This window comes from Rhinolophus sinicus, linkage group LG05, assembly GCF_036562045.2.
Source record: "Rhinolophus sinicus isolate RSC01 linkage group LG05, ASM3656204v1, whole genome shotgun sequence".
Lineage (NCBI taxonomy): Eukaryota > Metazoa > Chordata > Mammalia > Chiroptera > Rhinolophidae > Rhinolophus > Rhinolophus sinicus.
In genome coordinates, this window is record NC_133755.1 from 37,926,823 (window position 1) to 37,945,975 (window position 19,153).

The window sequence follows — 19,153 nt, forward strand, 5'->3', positions numbered from 1 at the left end:
TTCTCCTCTGGCATCTTGTTCTCTGTTATCAGCTGTTTCCCCTAGTATATTCAATATTCTGCTCTTCTGGTCTATTCTTAAAGTTTTGTTTTTTTAATCAAGTGATCTGTACATATAAAATAATGCCCATAAAAGATAGTCCCAGAATCACAAACCAGCAGACGAGAAGCCAGCCACTACCTAGTTCAGGAAGAAAAACCTTATCATCTGTTCAGAGTTCCCTGTGTGCCCCTCTGTCGTCTGAAGCAACTGCTGTCCTGAATTTTGTGCTTCTCATTCCCTGCTCTTCTTTATGGGTTATCCTTTTTAGACTTCTTATTTAATTTTGTATGTTTGTGAACTTTGTATAAGTGAAATTATGCTTTATGTATTTTTCTGTGACTTACACTTTTAGATTAACATTATATTCCTGAGATTCATTTTGTTGCTGTTGTTCATTCATTTTCACTGCTGTGTAGTATTCTACCATGACTTATTTATTCCTTCTGTCCATAGTGATTTGGTTTGATTCCAATTATTTGCTACTATAAAAGGGCTGCTATGAATGGTTCTTCTCTGTGTAACTTAGTACATATATGGAGATAGACAACACACGCACATGCACACGCACACGCACACACAGTCTGTTTCTCTTTCTCTGGAATGAAATTTGCTGGATCATAGGATATGTGCATCATCAACCTGGCTAGATAATACCAGACTTTTTCCAAGGGATTATACAGATTATAGCCCCATTAGTAGTACCGTATATAAGTGTTACTGTTGTTCCACAACCTTGCCAGTACTAGACTTGAAAGTGTCCAGGTAATATTTGTGAAGTGTTGTCTCATTGTGCTTTTCATTTGCAATTTCCTTGATTATTGAGGTTAAGTATCTATACTATTGGCCATTTGGGTTCCTTCTTTGTGAAGTTCCTGTTCTGTCTCTTGTCTTTTATCTTTTAGATGTTTTTCCTTATTTATTTGTAGGAGTTATTTATGTAGATTGCTTATTAATCCTTTGTGGATTATAAATGTCGCAAAAATTACCTCCCAGTTTGTGTGTGTGTGTGTGTGTGTGTGTTTTTAAAGAAACCCTTTGTGGTTTCTTTTGATGACTAGTCATTCATAATTTCAGTAGAGTCATAATCAGTTTTTGTCTTTTCAGGTTTGTGAGGATGATTTTTGTCATTGCAGAAAATTTTTCCTAAGTTTGGAAAGAGGATGGATTTTGAAGTCAAACAAATCTGGGCTCAAATCCTAAAGTTAGTGTTTACTAGTTATGTGGTCATAGCTAGGTTCTAGGCTTGGGCTAGTTCATTACTTTTGGAACCACAGTTTCCTCATGAGTAAAATCGAAATACTACTACTTACACAGTTGTGAGACAGCAGTGTGCAGTGCTAGACACATCGTGTTCAGCTGATAACAATTCCATTACTTTCTCTTCAGACTGCCTAAGCCCTGTGAGCTACTGACCCCTTTTGAAATGCTTTGCAAAAACTAACATTTTTATGTCTAAAGAGCTATTAAACAGCTTATTTTACTTTTTAAAAGGCTGCATTACCAATAGCATTTATATATTGATTTTACATGTATGGAATATGTGGAATTTATATATTTACATATTGATTAACATAGGCTATAAGACCACTTACTGGAGACTATTTGTCAGTTCAAGTTTCTATTCCTGAAAGTTAGTATAATTATAGTTCTTTTTACCAAGAAGCATTTATACTGTTTTCCCTTTTCTGCTACTCTTAAGATTACTTTGCAGTATCTTTTGTTTGTTTGTTTTGATTTAGTAAATAATGACTGGATACCTTCTCTTGCCAGGACATGAAGTTGGGTTATGGTGATGACGGTGTGGGCTTGCTTCAAGTTGAGGAAGAATTAGTTCCTGAATCCAAGGACTATATACTCTACTATATAGATTATACATGAACACAAAAGACCTTTTACTGACTACCGGTGTGACTTCTGCAAGCCATTAACCCTTTTGGTCTCAGACCTAAATTTATTAAATGAAAAACTTAGATGAAATTATAGTGGGGGTTAAAACATGTTTGGTTGAGAAGAGAATCAGTTTGTCTTTAAAGATGTTGTTTGAGGTTCCAACAGAACCCTTGGTGGAGACGGTTTGAGAAGTTGAAGTACAAGAGGCCAGGGCTAGTGTGGCTGATGGGAGGCTACTGGGTGCAGGGGTCCTGACTTTAGGCCCTGGAGTTGCACAGCTGGGTCACTCTAGGCACTGGCTAAGTGACCTTGGGCAAACTGCATTGACTTCTCTCTCTGCCTCAGTCTCTTCATCTGTAAAATGGTGCTTATGACAGAACCTATCAAAAAAGATTATTAAAGCTAAGGGAGATAATCCAGTACCCATCAGAGTATATTTTAATTACCATAAAATGTGGAATTTTTGCTTTGTCTACATTTTATGCTTTCTTTCAATTAAGTAATTTGATTTTTTCAGAAAAGAGACGTTCCAGTAAATAATACCAATCATTCAGATAAATAATGCTGATTTCAGTCTATGTTAAACTTGTCCCTATTTTTTATGTCAAAATACAGTAATAGGAAAGGCAACCCTGGTTAATATTTATTTTTAACAAACAAGAAAACGCTAAAACCTAGTAGGTGGGGAAAGGCTAGGAACAGGTAGTTTATAAAAGAAAAAATCAGGGAAGCCAGTAACTATATTAAATTGTCCAAACTCACCAGTAATATGAAACACAACACAATTAGATTATTTTCCCACTTAAAGTGGTAGTAGATCACGCTCACTGAGATGCTGAGATGAGAGCTCTGCAGTACCTGTTGGGAGAATATTTGGATTAAATACAAACTTAGTTCGGTTAGGTTACATATATAAGATAAATCTTCAATGTTTATACCTTTTGGACTGAAATTCCCACTTGTAGCTCTATAACCTAAAGAAAGAATGAAAAACAATGACAATAGTTCTTAAACAAGGATTTTCTTAGCAATAATAATAGTGGAAAAGCAAAAGGGGCATCATCAGATAAATGATGGTACAGGCATAGATAGAATGGAATTCAATGTAGTGCTTAAAATAATGGTTTGGAAGAATATTACTGAAATGGGAAAATGCTAACAATATAATATTCAGTGGAAATAATCTGCGTAATAGGGTATAACTCCAGTTTTGTTACATTAAATAAGAGACTGGAAGGAAATACATTAAAATGTTAATGGTTTGCCGTGGATGGTGGGTTGATGGGTGATTTCCTTTCTTGTATGAAAGGAAATTCCTATGACTTAATGTTTCTCATTTTGAGTTTTGAAATATTTCACACATAGGGATGAGTACAGTAAATAATACAATAGACTTCCACGAGAACCATTTTTTAATAATCAAAAAGCAATCAACACTTTATTTTAATATTAAAAATGAAAGAAAAAAGCGAATCTGGCCAGTATTAGGTCATTGTTAAAGAATAGTTTGAAATTCCAAAGGATTGTCGTATATGTCCTTGTCTTATGTAAGAGTAGTGGGAAAATAGTCACAGCATCTTAAGGGTGTAGGTCTGAGGGAGAAGTACAGCATTCTGATGTAATGGGATGCTAACTTGTCTCTCTACACTCACCTAGACCAGCTTAAAAAGTGGGGAAGGCCAGGACTCTTTAGTATTTCCAAACTTCTGACTTGCTGGGAGAGAGGAGTGGAAGGAATTCTGTGACATACTTGTTCTCACTTGTGGAAGCCCAGACTGCTGCTGGAGGTAATTTTGTAACCATAAGGCCATCATGTTTCATTGGAATTGGTCAGAAATGTAGACAAAATTCCAAGTGAAAATTTTAAAATAAAAATGACCCAAGATTTAGATTACTTCTGATTAATGGTTTCTCAGCATTTGAGAATTTGTAGGCCAAACAAATTTTAATGATATCCTTCCTTTTTTGTATGAAAGGAAATTGTTATGTAACGTTATATATGATATTTATATATACATATGTGATGCATATATCTATTCTACCTTATCTATATATCTCCATCACATAGGTGAGAAAGAGAGATGTGTGTGATTAATTTCCACCACAGGGAGGCAAAGGGCTATTTTTTAAGGCTTTTTAAGTAGGGAATATTATAGAGATAATATTTTGAAGGTGAATCCCAGGAATGAGTCACATCCTTAGCTGGTGGCAGAAATGTTTGGGAGAAAATACCATAAAACTTTCTGTTTTATGGGATTAGCACTTTGTAAAATTTAGCTTATAAAAATGAACTAATTTATTTCTAGGCATTTTGTATGTTTTCTGCCATGAACTTTAAATGGTTGATTGAAGAGGGTTTCAGGATGAAGTGTGCTTTGAGATATGAAAGTAATATGTTATGTTCCAAGTCACTTTAAAATTGACCCTTGTTTATAGATGTCATCATTCTATTCTTAGTAAACTCTAAACTGTAAGTATTTTTTTCCTAAAAATCACCTGAATGATTTTTAGAACCGTTTGACATCTCTGCTGTAGAATATAGAGTTCCCTGCTTGTTCTGATTTTCAACCTAAAATTCTAAGCCATTAGTTAGGCAGTAAAATCTGTATTAGAATGTAACTGTAGATTTTTACCCAACAGATGAACTAGGATGACATGTAGAATGATATATAAATATAATAGTATTTATTCTTTTAAATGTATATGTTCAGTGTTTAATTTGTGTCATTAAATACCTCTGTGCTTAGCACGTTCATTAGCCTAACAGAGGAGGTTATCTTGGGGTGATGGGGATTGTGGAGAAGTTCTAATTTCATCTCTTCATATTTTCCAAATTTGTGTAAATGCTTGGTAATGAATAGTCATGCTTTTTATCAAAAATATTCTAACATTTACCATAATGCACCTCATTTTAGCTGGCTAAGAATGAAATAAAATGATTAATCAGCTGAATAGACCTTCTGCTGTTCTCATTTTTTTCTACCATAACTTTCAGAAAAGCAGTGTTAACACTGCAGGTGTAGAGAACCCTGAAATTTGAAAAAAAGTTTTCCATGCCTCATTTAAATGTGCATTGTGTTAGGGCCTTGCCATTTCATTACTTCCGTGGAGTGTGGGAAAAGATGTAGGAGCCAGGCCCCAAGGGAGCCTCAGAAACATTCTCCAGGAGCTCAGCGTCTATGGCTGCTGCCTTTGGCTCTGCAGGAAGTTCTTGTTCCCACCCAAACCTCTTGGGTGGCTGTTTCAGGGATAGTTTTTGTCCTAGCATGTTTGCCTCAAGGACAAATCTAACCTGTCAAGAGATGCATATTTTTTTGGAATGTTCTTCACCAGCTGTACCATGTCTTTGGAGTAGGATAATTCATGTTCTTATTGCGGTTTAGGGCCTCTGGAGGGGGGACCTTTTTCATCTTATTTATCTAAAGGGGAAGGAAAACCTAGATTTTTTCCCTAAAACAATGCTTATTTATTTTATTCTGTGATGTTTAAACATTTTCCATTGTATTTTTTAGCCTGTAGTGTAGGAGTGCTTTTATAGTGAGAACAATAGTCTTAAAAAAAATGAATATATTATTTTTTTACCTTTTTAGAATATTTGATAATCTGCTAATATATACACAGTGTATAGTTTTATTCTGAATGGTTTCTGAAGAATATATACTTTCACAAAGGTATGCATTAGCATAAATCTTCATAACATTAAAAAATTTTAATTTCTGAATAACATTTTCTTTTTTATTACCAAAATAAAAAATATTTATTGTAGATCATATGGAAAATAAAAATGTACACAAAGAAGAAAATTAAAATCACTAGGTGAATTCAGTAACCCTATTAACTTGCAGTTAACAATTTTGGTGTTTATCCTTTAAACCTTTTTCCCTCTACACCTTTGTTCATCTTACAAATAAAGGCCAATTCTCAAGTCTTAGGTTGAAGATGTAAAGTTTTGACAGTCTAAATAATCACTTGATGTTTATCACTCTCCCAGTTTATACACGTATCATAGCAAAACAAAATCTTAACTACTGGTTGTATTTAAAGCTATGGCACAAATACTGTCTATTGCCCTGAGTTGTTTTTAGTGATGGGGCTGTTAAAGAAAAATAGTGAAGAAACAGAGAATACAAAATTTGCGTATTATAAATACTTCTCTCCTTTGAAAAAAAGTTTTTACAGTGGAAAAATACCAGAATTTAAGTTCTCATTAGATAATGTGTGTTTTCTGTTTTGTTTTGAAAGGAATTCCCCATCAGAGTTGTCTTAATTCTCTTGAGAGACATCTCCATATGCTCGGACAACATCTGATTTTACTTTTGTCTTCAGATTTCAGAGAGTCTTTGAAACAGCTACCCCATAACATGTCGCAAATGGAATGGATATGGTTATTACAATCTTGGTTTTAAATGTAATAAATTTTAGTAGGCTGGGTTTGGTTATAACTGTTGAAAGGATACACCAGAGCTCAGCTTTCTTAGGGTCTTTGTATTAACTGACTTCTTTAAAATTCTGTCTTTGGATCTAGGATCTGTTTCAAGGGGGAAAAAAATATACATATTTGATTATGCAAATCAGTTCTTTAAGCCCTGAGACATCAGATGGATGGAGGTGACTTGATGGCACTTCTTTGTTGTCTTAATTCTAGTATTTGCCTGCTTCCTGCAGAAGGTGCTAAAGTGGTTTCTTCTTGTGCTGAGGGAAAGAGGGAGTAGGAAGAGGGGAGAAATACCCTTCCTTTGGAAGAGAAAGAAAGCCCTTTCCAGCAATTTCCAAAGGGTACTTTGTGGTTGTTATTAGTCTTGTTTGGGGCGGTGGGCGCTGAGGAAACGTGGCAAATGATCTTCCCAGGTTGGAGGCCAGTGGTAGCTCCTTTCATAGTTTAGTGGGAAAATCTGAGCTGGGCTGGGTGATGGGTGGAGCAGTGTTGGGTAATGGAGCTCAGCTGCACTTCCTTTCTCCAAACAAGGGGTTCTTCAGAAACTCCCAGCCTCATGGGAATCATTCTCTTTGAGGGTGGCTAAAACCCATCAAGGGAAATGCTTGATGGTTAATGTGACTGGGCTGTTTGAAGCCTGGCGTAGGGCTCTCAGCTTAACCTCCAGGCAGCTGCAGAGGTTGGGCCAAGCACTTGAGGAGGCATCGAGCTGAGACAGCGCCCAGACTGGTCCCTGGTGCCTCAGGTTAGGGGAGAGCAGGGGGCTGGAATGTGGCCTTATCCGGACCTCTGACTCGATGAGCACACCTGTCACTATTTTAGGAGGTGAGTGGTGGTCAGAAGTATCAGTCGGGTGACTTCTGAAAGGGGCCTGGTTCTTCTCACAGCAAGGTTGACAACTCTGTGCTGCCAGCTGTCCTTAAATACCCAGCTTATCTCCTGGGGTGGCGTCGAGGTCGCACCACAGTCCTGGAGCAGACACATTGGTGTGCCATTTGAGAAGGAAAGAAACCAGCGCACACCTTGTGTTTTAGCCTTGGCTTTAAAGGTAGGTTTTTCTGTTTGTTTACTTGTTTTTAAATCAACACCCACTGCTAAAGGAATTCCTGAGTTTCCCGGAGAATAAGGCTGATTTGTCATCTTGAAAGGCTTATTTTGCTTTTGCAGTATATGTTCCTGACATTAACACCGGCTTTCATACTAGTTCTAAAAATCTCGTTTGAGTTATAAAGGGTGATAAATTAGAGAGCAGACTAATTTTTTGTCTTTTCCCGAGGAAGACTATTCTTGCCTGTCAGTTGAATTTGTATATACACGTATATACAGAAATATATACACATTTTAAGAAAGGAAAGTTGTAATACTCAATATATACCAATAACAAAAGATGAATACAAGTTACGTTTGACTTCTGCAATTACAGGAGGTGCTCAAAGTGGTTACCATCAGCATCCAGACACTTCTGATTATGGCAAACTACTGTTTGAGCAACGTTGACCAAAGTGTCCACTTGTATACACTTTTTTTTGGCACTCCCGGTATATATTTTTTCCACCTCTGAAGAATTATTTTGTCAGTGTTATGTTTGCATGAATATTTTATTCTTAATTATAGTATTATTTCTATTGGGTTACACCCTGTTCAAGAAAACTTGTTCACATGAACTAAAAAAATATATATCTTTAGTGGGTCATACTTGAGAACTGCTTCTTAGTCCTCTCAACTTTTAAAGTAAGTAGATATTTAATGTAAAGAGTATATCGATAGCCGGGCTATCACTGGAATGTTGTGCAGCTGTGCAGAGCCTGAGGATCAAATGTACTAATTAAACATTTTTATTTTTTTTTTAGCAAGAATGGAATGTAGCAGCATGTGGTTACCCATTCCAGTTTGTTTTTGAAGAGTACTTTTTTTTTTTTTGCCAAATATTAACAGTTAGAACATTGGCTTAGAGGATGTATTGCTATGTTAAATTGTTCCTTTCACGGAGGTAATGGGATTCATTAAATACTAAGATCTTTTAAAGTGTACCCGATTAATAATCTGCTTCGAAGTGTAGGCAGTGGGCATGACTAGAGTTTGGCATTTATAGTCAAGGTGTCCCTTTTTAAAGATTTGATCTTGCTTTTTTTCCCCTCCATATCAGTTAACCTTCAGTAGTTGGTGAGCATTCCACCTTTCTTTGGACAGTGAGGCAAAGCGTTTCCCCCCAGTTTGAGCAGTATTCTGATACTTGTTTGGGGGACTAATGTGGATCATTTGGGCTAAACTGCATTCACACAGTTGTTGGTTTGTTTTCTTTTTTCTTTTTTTTAAGCCAGGCATTGTGTGAAGTGACCTGATGGGAATAAATGACAGGCTGGTTATATAATGGCAACATCTTACTAGTGTGTCTTCAGAGATAACTAGAATGTGATTCCAGCGAGGCTGTGCATAAAAAGTTGGAATGTGTTGGAGAACTGCCAAGAGATTGGGAGCAAGCTGTGTGACAAGCACTAATGCAGCCTTGGCCTGCCTTTAAATAGCTGTAGTTGAACAAAATACCTTGAAACTTGTCATTTCACTTGAGCAAAGTTGCTCCCCTAAATGTATGACCAAGCAACAGAGATTGTTGTTTTCCTCTTTAGCTTAGCAAGGTTTCTTTTAACTTGTTTCAGGTTTATTTATCTTTTTGTTCCAACAGTCTTAAAAAAATCTTGTGACTCTACATAGGAAAATACTTCTGTGCAGCCTCTTATTTTGCGTGGCTTTACCTGGACTAACTAGTAATGCATTATCCCAAACTTTATGTTGAGGTTCCCATACCCCACCCCATTCACTGCAAAACATGCCGTCTTTGTGGTTTGAATAAAAGTTGGCCCTGAAGGTTTTTAAAAAAGTCCTATATTTTATATTATCTACCTGATAGTCATTTGGATATGAGTTACTGACATTTGAACACTAAAACATTGTAGAAGCAAAGTAAAAGGCATTTGTTACTGTCTTGCAGAATCTTATTTTATTCCTTCACTTTTTGACTTGCTGTTTATTATTAGGTTCGTTGGCAGTTTGTCTGCAGTACTTGATTTTTGTTTGTAATTGATTTATTTTCTAACTGGTCTCTCAATTTTTAAAAAATACGGGCTTTATTTTTTTTTTAAGTCAGGATGGTAAAAACAAAGTGGGGGGGGGGTACAGTCTTTAGGAGGGGTCCTGTACAGGTTTTTAACCTGAGGGTGACAGGATCAGTCAGGGCCCATCACCCACAGTTGAGGGGCTAGGTGAGGTGGGGGTTGCCTGAGGGGAGAATCCAGACAACCTATTAGTTGGGTGCTGTGAAGATGAAATTTTTAAAAATGTAGTATTTGCATTAGTGGAAGTAAGAATAGAGACGATTTAGATGTTAAATACAATATGAAAACAGTGAATGAACTTTTACCTTGAGAGGCATAAAATACAAACCAAGTTCCAATTAAGAATTTCTTAAAAGGTGATATTAACAAATATGTTAATTATCCTATAACAAAATCCTTTAGAAATTTGGACTTAGACATTGCAATAATTTTATAGCTTTTGTAGAGTATCCACAAATGTGTTTCTTATATTGCTGTCTTCAGATTTATAATAAGTCTGAATTTTGCTTTGTCACTTGGTATCTTAACATATATATCAGAGGGTGTCTCCTTGTATAGAAACATTATTTCTGGCTTTATGTAAGCGCCTTATACAGAGATTTATACTGTATAATTATTAGCCCTATGGTCAATAAAGGTGAGGTTATTTTTTAGGTATTTTTGGTAATATGTAAAATACATTTTGTTTTTAAAACGTGAGAAAACATTTTGTGGAAAACTTCTTTAGATGTGTTGATCTTCTAATTAGATGGCAGATGAATTCTCTGTGGTATTGTTGACATGTTGGAAAATTTCTTTATTGAGCCTATGATTTCAAAATTTTTTAAATTATGTTTTTGCCTTGGCCTTCTTGTATATATTCCCTGTTTTTTAAACATAGTCTTGGATAGTCAGATTGTTGAGTTCAGAAGATGTGAACGATGAGCCAGAGCCACTGGTTACCTTGTTACTTAGCATACCATTGTCTGATCTGCTTGTGTGATCTTGCTTTTGGATAATTTTCCCCTCAGACCATCCATTGATTTAGAGTATGCATTCCTTTAATCTTGCAAGAGTGTTCAATCATTCACTATATGATAAGCAGGCAAAAAGTAAAATATTTAAATATCCCTTTTCTGGATTGTTGTCTGAATTAGAAAAATCATTCATTTTTATTTTATACATGCCTATTGGATGTTATCTCTGTGTGTGCCTTGGATTGGCACAAGCTCATGCAACTAGGAACATATAAAACTTAACATTTAAAATGTTCCAGGCAAAAAATTGGTGGAATTTGCTTATATGTGTTGAGGGATGCACAGAACAGATCCAGTGTTTTAACTAACTTTTTGTGCAGTATGAAGGCAGATGGAAACATTACAGAAATCTGCAGATGGCAAACGGACTGGACAGGTGAGTGAGGACCCCATGGATGTTCATACCAGGGATAGGTGGAGTAATGAGTTTATGAAGTGCCCTTTTAGATGTTTCTACAGCTGTTGTCAGCTAGCTGAAAAGAAATTGAACTTGTTGGAATGGTAAGAGTTTTGCTGTTGAATAGGCTTAGATAAGGCAGTGCTTCAGATGCCTCTGAAGATGTATATGTAACATTGTAATAGGAAAAAAATTGGTAATAGCCCAAATGTCCATCATTGGCAAATTGGAGGAAGGAATATTATGGAGGCTGTACAATGGAGTGGTCACAAGTGCTGACCCAGGTGCTGCCTGGGTCTGAATCCTGAATCCACCATGGACTGACTCTCACTGTGACCTTGGACAGATCATTAACCCTACTCTGCCTCAGTTTCCTCATCTGTAAGGTAGGGACAATCATAATACATACCTTAGAGGATTATTGTGAGGATTAAATAAGGTAATATAAGTAAAGTGATTAATGTGTGGCAAATATATAACTATTTAAATATTGGTTATTACTGTATTGATAAAAACATTGAAAACCTAATGACATAGGAAAGTTTTTTATTTTTTTGAAAGTTTTTAATTTAAGGGAAAAAGTGACATGATTATATAAATGGTGTTTCTTTTTCTTTAACGATTTCTCAGGGCTTTTATAAGCTTTATAGGCAGTCTAAAAGGGAGAGTAATGTATGGTGTTTCCCAAACTTACCCGACCTTCAAATTCTTTTCTTTTTTTCATAACCTCTCTTAGACCCAGGGTTTCATAGAATATGCTTTGGGACACACTAGTCTGGTCTGTTCTTACACAAAGCAAAAATGTTAGTTACATTTTATTAATAATTATTACATACTTTGGGAAGAAACTTTGTTTTTATTGTTTGTTAGAAGAGTTGGTTATTTGAAGAGTCTGATTTCTACTATTATGAATCAAATTGTAGGCAGTGCTTTTTTTTTTTTTTTAATTTAGTCATTATTGGTTACATGCCTGTGTTGAATCCATAGGGTTTTTTCCTTCATTTGGTTGTTTTCTGTCCTAAATTTATCCTTGAAAAGAGTAAGGTTAAACAAGCCATGACCACACATCTTAGTGGTTATAAAGGATTAAATTGGTTTGAACAGATGGCCCAAAATCATAAAATTTTTTATTGGCTTCAACCTTTTTTTCTTGGTTCTCTCTGACTTTTCATAACAAATTTCCTGGAAGTTTTGACACTACTGAAATGAGGGCTCTGATAAGAAGCAGGGAGACAACTTTTATTAAGAGGTAGTACTTATTTCTCAACCAGAAGGTTTTGGGTTTAAAACATGGTCTTTGTTGGCAGGGATTTTGATGCATGCCTATGTAACAAATCTCAGTAGGGAAGTTTTTGCGTAAGTGTGGCTAGAAACTTCTTGTAATAAAGTTTTAGGTAGGAAGGATCTCCTGTTTCATAATAATGCATGAGTAAAACTTTATAAAAATTAACTCCCCAGACCTTTGAGTTTGTAGCTTTATTTATTTATTTTATGAATTCCATTTCTATTAGAAATCATGGGAACTCCAGGCTGAGAATTCAGTTTTCATTTTCTGTTGTTGTTTTTTTCCTTTGTGAATGAAAAGGTGTGAAGGGCAGTTGCTGTTTCTTGACAGAAAATACACTTTTAAATCTGTCAGTAACTCAGCAGCACCCCATGCCTCCCTTTCCCACTGTCACTGTAATCCGGATCCGACCGTTAGTAAACTTGCCCTCTTGAAGATGTCTTGTCAAGATGTGAGCGAGGAAAAACCTTGAGAGCATGGTTCCCAGTCTTATTCTTTTTGTTGATTGTAGTATTGTCATAGGAAGAGCATTCATGACCCACCACAAAAACAAACATTAAAAAATACTGTTCACATGGCCTGGGGCTGACAGGAGTCAAAGTTAATATATCAAAGAGTATTACAAACATGGGAACCATCACTGTTCCCCACACAGCCGCTCCCAGGACCCTTGCCTGTAGCAGGCCTCCTGGGTGTTGGATGACCTCACGTGCTTGTATTGGGTTTCAGCAATGGTAGCCTCGGGTGTAGGTCTGTTTTTGAGAGAGGATAGTTTATTTTCTCACCTTTGGGGGCTTGTAGTGTGATCCCCTCATGGACCACCCTTGTGGACCAGCTAGGAAGCCAGCTGTTAGGAAGGTTTGTGGTCGAGCACCGTTTTCACTTTGCTAGATAAAGCTCATGGTTAGAAAGATGGTAGAGGATACATAGCATTAGAAGTTTTAGAGCTGGGTGGCACCTGGTAGATCTCAGTACATCAGTGTCATTGGTCATTGAATAGAGGAGGAGACAAGCTCAGAGACAGGGCCAGGTGAAGTCACACAGCCTCACACAGTGTCAGGGAGTGTTGTTCGGAACCATTTGCAGACGTATAGGAATACTCAGTCTCCTCATGACCATTTTCAAAGTGCTGAACCTTGCAAGGCATTTTACCTCTGCTTATGTGGGCCACTGGTGATGCATTTAAACATTATATATAAGAGCTCGTGAGCCTATAAGTTAATGCTTTTGTTCACTGTTTTCATGTTGTCAAACTAGCATTAATCATTTATGGAAACATAGATTGCATTTTCTCAAAGATGAAAAAGAAAAAAAAACATTTTATTTCCTTAGGGAAAGAAGTGTGGAACTACAAGTCAGCACATACAGCATGTCCACCTTTGTTTTAATAAAAATACGTAGCAAACAGCTGTGCCCTGGCTGCCTGGGCCAGGCTGAAGGAAGATGAAGGTCATTCCAAAATAGAAAAGGATCTGGTTAAATATGACTTTGTTAAGTTGAATATGTTTAAAATTTTTCAGAGATGTGGCTATAGGCTGACCGAGCAATTCTCTCTGAGCAGATGACTTGCGCTGTGTATTATCGATGATTTAAAAGGGGATAAAGGACAGTTCTGAAAAGCATGACCCTCACCTACCCCCATGTCCCCCACCCCACATGGATTTGTAACCTTTAGGAAATCTAGGGGATGATGGGTAAAAAAGTAAAGTTAATCCCATCTTCCCTTGGAATCCTCTTCTGTGGAAGGTAAGACTTGGCAGGGAGTATCTTTCGGTGGATGAGTCCTGGAGTCACACTACCTGGATGGAACCCTACCTCTGCTAATTACTGGGGATCTTTGGTAGGTGACCATATAATTTATCATCCGAACTGGGACTGTCTGAGGCGAACCAGGCAATATGGTTGCCCTCATCTTCCCAAGTTACCTAACCTCTCTGTCTCAGTTTCTTCATGTTATGAAATGTGCAGGACGCTAGTACTCATTTTTTAGGGGATTAGGATTAAGTGCAATAAAACATGTAAAGTGTTTAGAATGTTGTTTGGCACATAACTGTAGTACCGTTAGCTATTTAAACAAAACTATTATTTAGGATGCTTAATTCAGACATATAAGCACTTACATACTCAGTTTACTTCTGTTGTCTTCATATGATTTCTCCATAGCAAATTTTGCTTTTAATTTTATTGAAAGAATAGTCACAGTTCCTAATGACTTCTTCCTTTTATGATACCTACTCAAACTTAATTACTTGCTTTAGCTGGGCCCTTTATGCAGATGAAGTCCCTGAAAGTAAAATTGACTTCTATTTTGTCAGCTCCTCTTGTATCTGGCACTTAGTTATATAATTAACACCTGTGGCCCAGAGAAGGCTGGGCATTGGGGCACTTGTGTATCAGGTGGTGGCTAATTAGTATCCACACTGGAGAGCACAGTTTTTACAGTTGACCTTGAGATATAGGAATGGTTGCATGGTTGAGAGGATGGGGCGTGCCAAAAGTAGATCTCTTCCTTGCCTCTCTCAAGTTGGGTTTTCCCAGCATGGTGATATATAGGGTTGCCAGATTTGGGAAAAGCAAAGAAACCAGAATTCCCAGTTAGATAATAATTTCAGATAAACAGCACATCTTCTTTAGTGAAAGTATGTCTCGTGCAGTACTGGGGGCACATGTATATTAAAAATTCATTTTTTAAATCTGAAATTCAGCTTTAATGGCATTCTGTATTTATCTGGTAATCAAGTTATATAGTCTAAAGGAATTTTTTACCCTATTCAGTATAACCCGCATTCAGATGTGTCGACAAAAGTATAGTCCAGTTCTATTGTAAGTATTGAGTCAACTTTTTAAAAGTCCATGTTTTTTACCTTTCATTAGAATGGACATTTGAGAAGTTGTTACTGAGTAGCTGCTGCTGGGTATCCACCAATGCCAAGATAAAAAGGAATTCAGCCTGGTTTGCCACAGCAGCAGGGATTACATTTGCTCTGTGAGAACTTCTTGGCTGTGAGTATGGGTGGATGTAAGCCAGCGCTTTCTCCTTGGAGGGGAGTCCGTTGGTTAAGGTGACTTATTGAAGCCTTGGCCAACTTGGAGTTCTTGGTTTTGAGATTGAATTACTGTAGTAATAATCCTAGGAGAGGAAGTTTAATTTTGGATCATTTATATTTCACTTGTGAATGTGGAGGGAACAACTTTTATTGTCATGAAGGGTGACCTTCAAATACTCTTCCCGTTAAAAAATCTCTTCTTCCTGTTTCTTTCAGTAGTACTGCCTAGAAAATGCTGGTGAATTTTTTTGCATCAGCCTTGGAACTCTGTCAGCATTCATCCTGAAGGGCCCTGCATGCCTTTGGGAACTGATGACGGGAAGATCAGGGCCTGTGGAAACCCCGGTGTCAATTCGTATTTTTTGAGCTCAGAGTATGATGCCTCTGTTAAGTCAAGTCTCAGAAAAAGCTTCAGGTTAATGATATACTCGGTGAAATTAGTAATGGCAAGTGAAGGTTGAGACTGTGCCTACTGGGGAAGAAGGAGCCAGGGCAAATGGGCTTTGGCCAGTACTGCTTTGTAATTGCTGCCATTTAAAAAGTTTAATGTACCCAGTGAAAAGGCACAGGTTTCAGATTATCCTTTGAAGAAAAATGCACAGTGGTAAGCGTTTACTATCAGACACAGATAGTGTGTGGGTGGATTAGCCAAGGGGGAAAAATCTAATTAGAGCTGTTTGCTCAGAGTACCAGATTTGGAGGTGTATTTTGTTAACTGGTGGCATTCCAGAAAACTGTTTGCATAGACTCACGCTAGCCAGGCTTTGGATGCTGATAGCTATTTTGAAAAGCTCTTTTCCCTCCTCCTTTTCTGAGCTGTCTCCTCTTCTGCTTATGTACCTTTAATGGCCCATTCCTTTTGGACATAAAGCAAAACCTGAAGTTTGTCATAGTGTCATAGGATTGATTGCATATTAGGTGGAATATTGAGCCTAATTTTTACGTGGCTTACTATTTGTATGTATGCGTCTGGTTGGATGAGGATTAGCTGTTAATGGTAGAAATTTTACATTTTAGAGCCGTGATTCTCCGTCTTGGCAGCACATTGGCCTCACCTGAGAAGCCTTTAAAAATGCAGAGGTCTGGGTTCCTTCCCCAGAAAATTTGATGTAATTATCTGTGGGTATTAAATGGACACCAGGACTTTTGAGAGCTCCCCAAGTGATTCTAGTGCATAGCCAAGTTTGCATGTTGTCCTTTGGTAAACTCACAGATTTGGGGCTCTAGCCTGAGCTGTCTGGTGGCGTAGCCCTGAGCCCCAGGTGACTCCTCACATTTAAATTAATTAAAGCTTACGAAAATGAAACATTCAGTTCCTCAGTCGCACTAGCCACATTTCAAATGCTCAGTAGCCACGTAAGGCCCACGGCAGCTGTCCTGGATGGCACAGATAGAATGTTTCCAACATGGCAGAAGGGTCTTTTGGAAAGCCTAGATTTAGGCTGTCCGTGAGATATCAGCAAAACAGGGCAGGGACAGTGAACATTTGAGAAGTCTGACACAGGAAGGGACAGGCTGGGAATAGGGCTAATCCAATAGGACCTGCCGGTACTGAGTTACTGCACACATTTTTAGCAGCCTTTTTTCTCAATGGTCTTTTGGCACCAGAAGCCCTGCCGCAGTTGGTGCAATGGATCATGTGTCGCATGGTGCTGAAAGGCCCCATTTAAAACAGGCTGGTCTGAAGGGGTGTGGTAAGGAGCCAGGGCAGGAAAAGGAACCCTGAGGAGTCCAGGGCCAGGGAGGAGAGAATTAAGCTTTATTCCTGCAGACCTGAAGCATGGCTATTTGTAGTGAAACTGGAAGAGGGGATTTTATCCCTTCTTTTGAAGCAACACCTGCTTCTATTGTTTCCCTCTCCTGGCTCATCTCTAGTGTGCAGGAGAGAAGGACAGTGCTAGCACATAATTCCAGCGAAATAAAGTTCCATGTGGGCCCCCATGTTCTTGCGGGGCAGGGCGGGGAGGAGTTGAGAGAATAGGATCCAAGTAGAATAAATCATTTTTGTTCAGACAGATCTCATAAAAATCCAAGTAAGGTAGGGTCATGGAAAAGAGAAAGAAGGAAAATGAAGTTTGCCAGAGGACGCGGATTTTCTAAAGATGCTTTCTTCCAACAAGTTGTCTTTGAAGAATCTGCCTCCTACAGGACTGAGAAACCCTCAGGTGGGCGGGGCTGTCAGGAGGCCAGCAATCCAGCCTGTACCCTCCAGGCTCTTTGTTGAACCTCCCCTCTTGCTGGACATTAGCACCTCCCCAGGGACAGATTTCGTTGCTTTTCTCTGAGACCACCCAACATGCCAAGTGAGCAAGGGCATGGGGAGTAGGTAGGAAGGGCTCTGACAATCCATGAATCAAAAGCATGCACCTGGTCCAGGGATATGAGTTACCGTGGTTTAATAGGGCCTGTGAGTCACTTGAGTTTTTCCTGTTTGTCATTGTCTGCTGTTAATCTGGGGTGAAGTTTAAGTGCCTGTAGCACGTGTCATTTCCTCGCCTTGTTACACTTGCCAGTTAAGTGTTAGTGACGGGGTTGTATCTAAGTGTCTGTATTGGGAAGTGATAACCACAGAGCACTACCTGCATCCCCCGGAAGGAGTGACCAGACCTCTCCCCAGTTACGTCCACTCTGCTTTCGAGTGCTGGAGAAGAGGCACGTTTCCTTCCTGTCCCATTGTCAATCATTTTTACCCATTTTGTTAACACCCGGCTTTTGTTTTGAATTATGTTCAGCACTTTTATTGTGCCTGGTTTTTTATATTCTCTTTTCTCAAGATTAACTGGATAGGCTATGTTAACTTCTTTTAAAAAGAAGAAAATGGAATATTGGAAAGACCAAAAAGAAGAAGAATAAGAAAGCCAGCCTTGATTAATTAATATCTTGGGTCATATAGGAAGCCATACTGGTAACTCTCGAGGGTGGTCCTCTATTTTTTGTGGATTTTGGACATCTTTATGGAATTGAATTTTAAAGGGCAACTAGAGCTCTTACGTCCAAACCCTTGAAAATTTGCATTCTGAAGTATTATAACCTTTCAGTGCTGAATATAGTACGCAGAGAAATCTAGAAGTAAGTAGATCTGGGTTCTCAACAAATATTTAAGTTGTAATTAAAAGGATGTTTGGCAGTTTCCAGACATGTGTATCAGAACCACCTGATGGGGCTTTTTAAAAATTACGGGTTCTGGATATATCATATCCCTGTTGAATAGAATTTCCAGGCACTGGGCTCAGAAATCTGTATTTAAAATTCCTAGGTGGTTTTGGTCAGCCGCCAAGTGTAAGAACTACTGGTCTTGCTTTCTTGCCCCAATTTTCAGATGAGGAAACTGAGGACTAGGGAAGTGAACTGGTTTCCTTTCAGTTAAAGAGATTTAGAGAGGGATGATTAGGCCAGGGACCTTTCTAAGGTCCCTTTCACCGCTGAGAATTTGTGACTCTCTGGTTTCACTGTAGACTGTCGTGATATCTGACTCATACTGTAGTCTTTCTGAAATCTGTGTCTTTTCATTTTATTTTTGGCAGTATGTTGAATTCTCCTTTTTCATTCCCAGATTGCTGTTTCTTGCTTCATTAGAAAGGGTGGCGTGTCACGGGTCCGACATGTTCACACAAGCGAGGTGTGAACTCTGAGGGTAATCTCTGGGACCCTTCTCAGATTTCAGAGTGTGGCATTACTATCCTGGTGGCTTCTTTGTGATTTACAGTTCCTCTCTCTCCTCACCATTAAAAAACAAACAAACAAACAAAAGTCCTATCTCAGTATATGTTTGGCTGCAGAATAACTCCAGATGGCGCATTTTCTATAGGGGGGAAAAACACCAGAATTTTTCACACTTTTCTTTGAATTGTTTTCCTACTTTGAATTTTAATGAAGTTATTAATCTTACAAAGGACTCATTCTGTACAGAGACTAATCATTGAACAAA

At 38.0% G+C, this 19,153-nt stretch overlaps 1 protein-coding gene across 5 annotated transcripts in view; it reads left to right on the top strand.

The window, feature by feature from the left end:
- Positions 1 to 19,153, top strand: part of SPTBN1 (spectrin beta, non-erythrocytic 1) — a 181,952-nt gene that overhangs the window by 4,619 nt on the left and 158,180 nt on the right. Inside the window, exon 1 of one of the 5 annotated variants that reach the window (XM_019719492.2) lies at positions 7,294 to 7,415. The exons of the other annotated variants lie outside the window; for them this stretch is intronic. The gene's annotated coding sequence lies outside the window, so the exon portion shown is untranslated. Of the gene's footprint in view, positions 1 to 7,293; positions 7,416 to 19,153 lie in introns of those variants that run through there. 5 annotated transcript variants of the gene reach the window in all.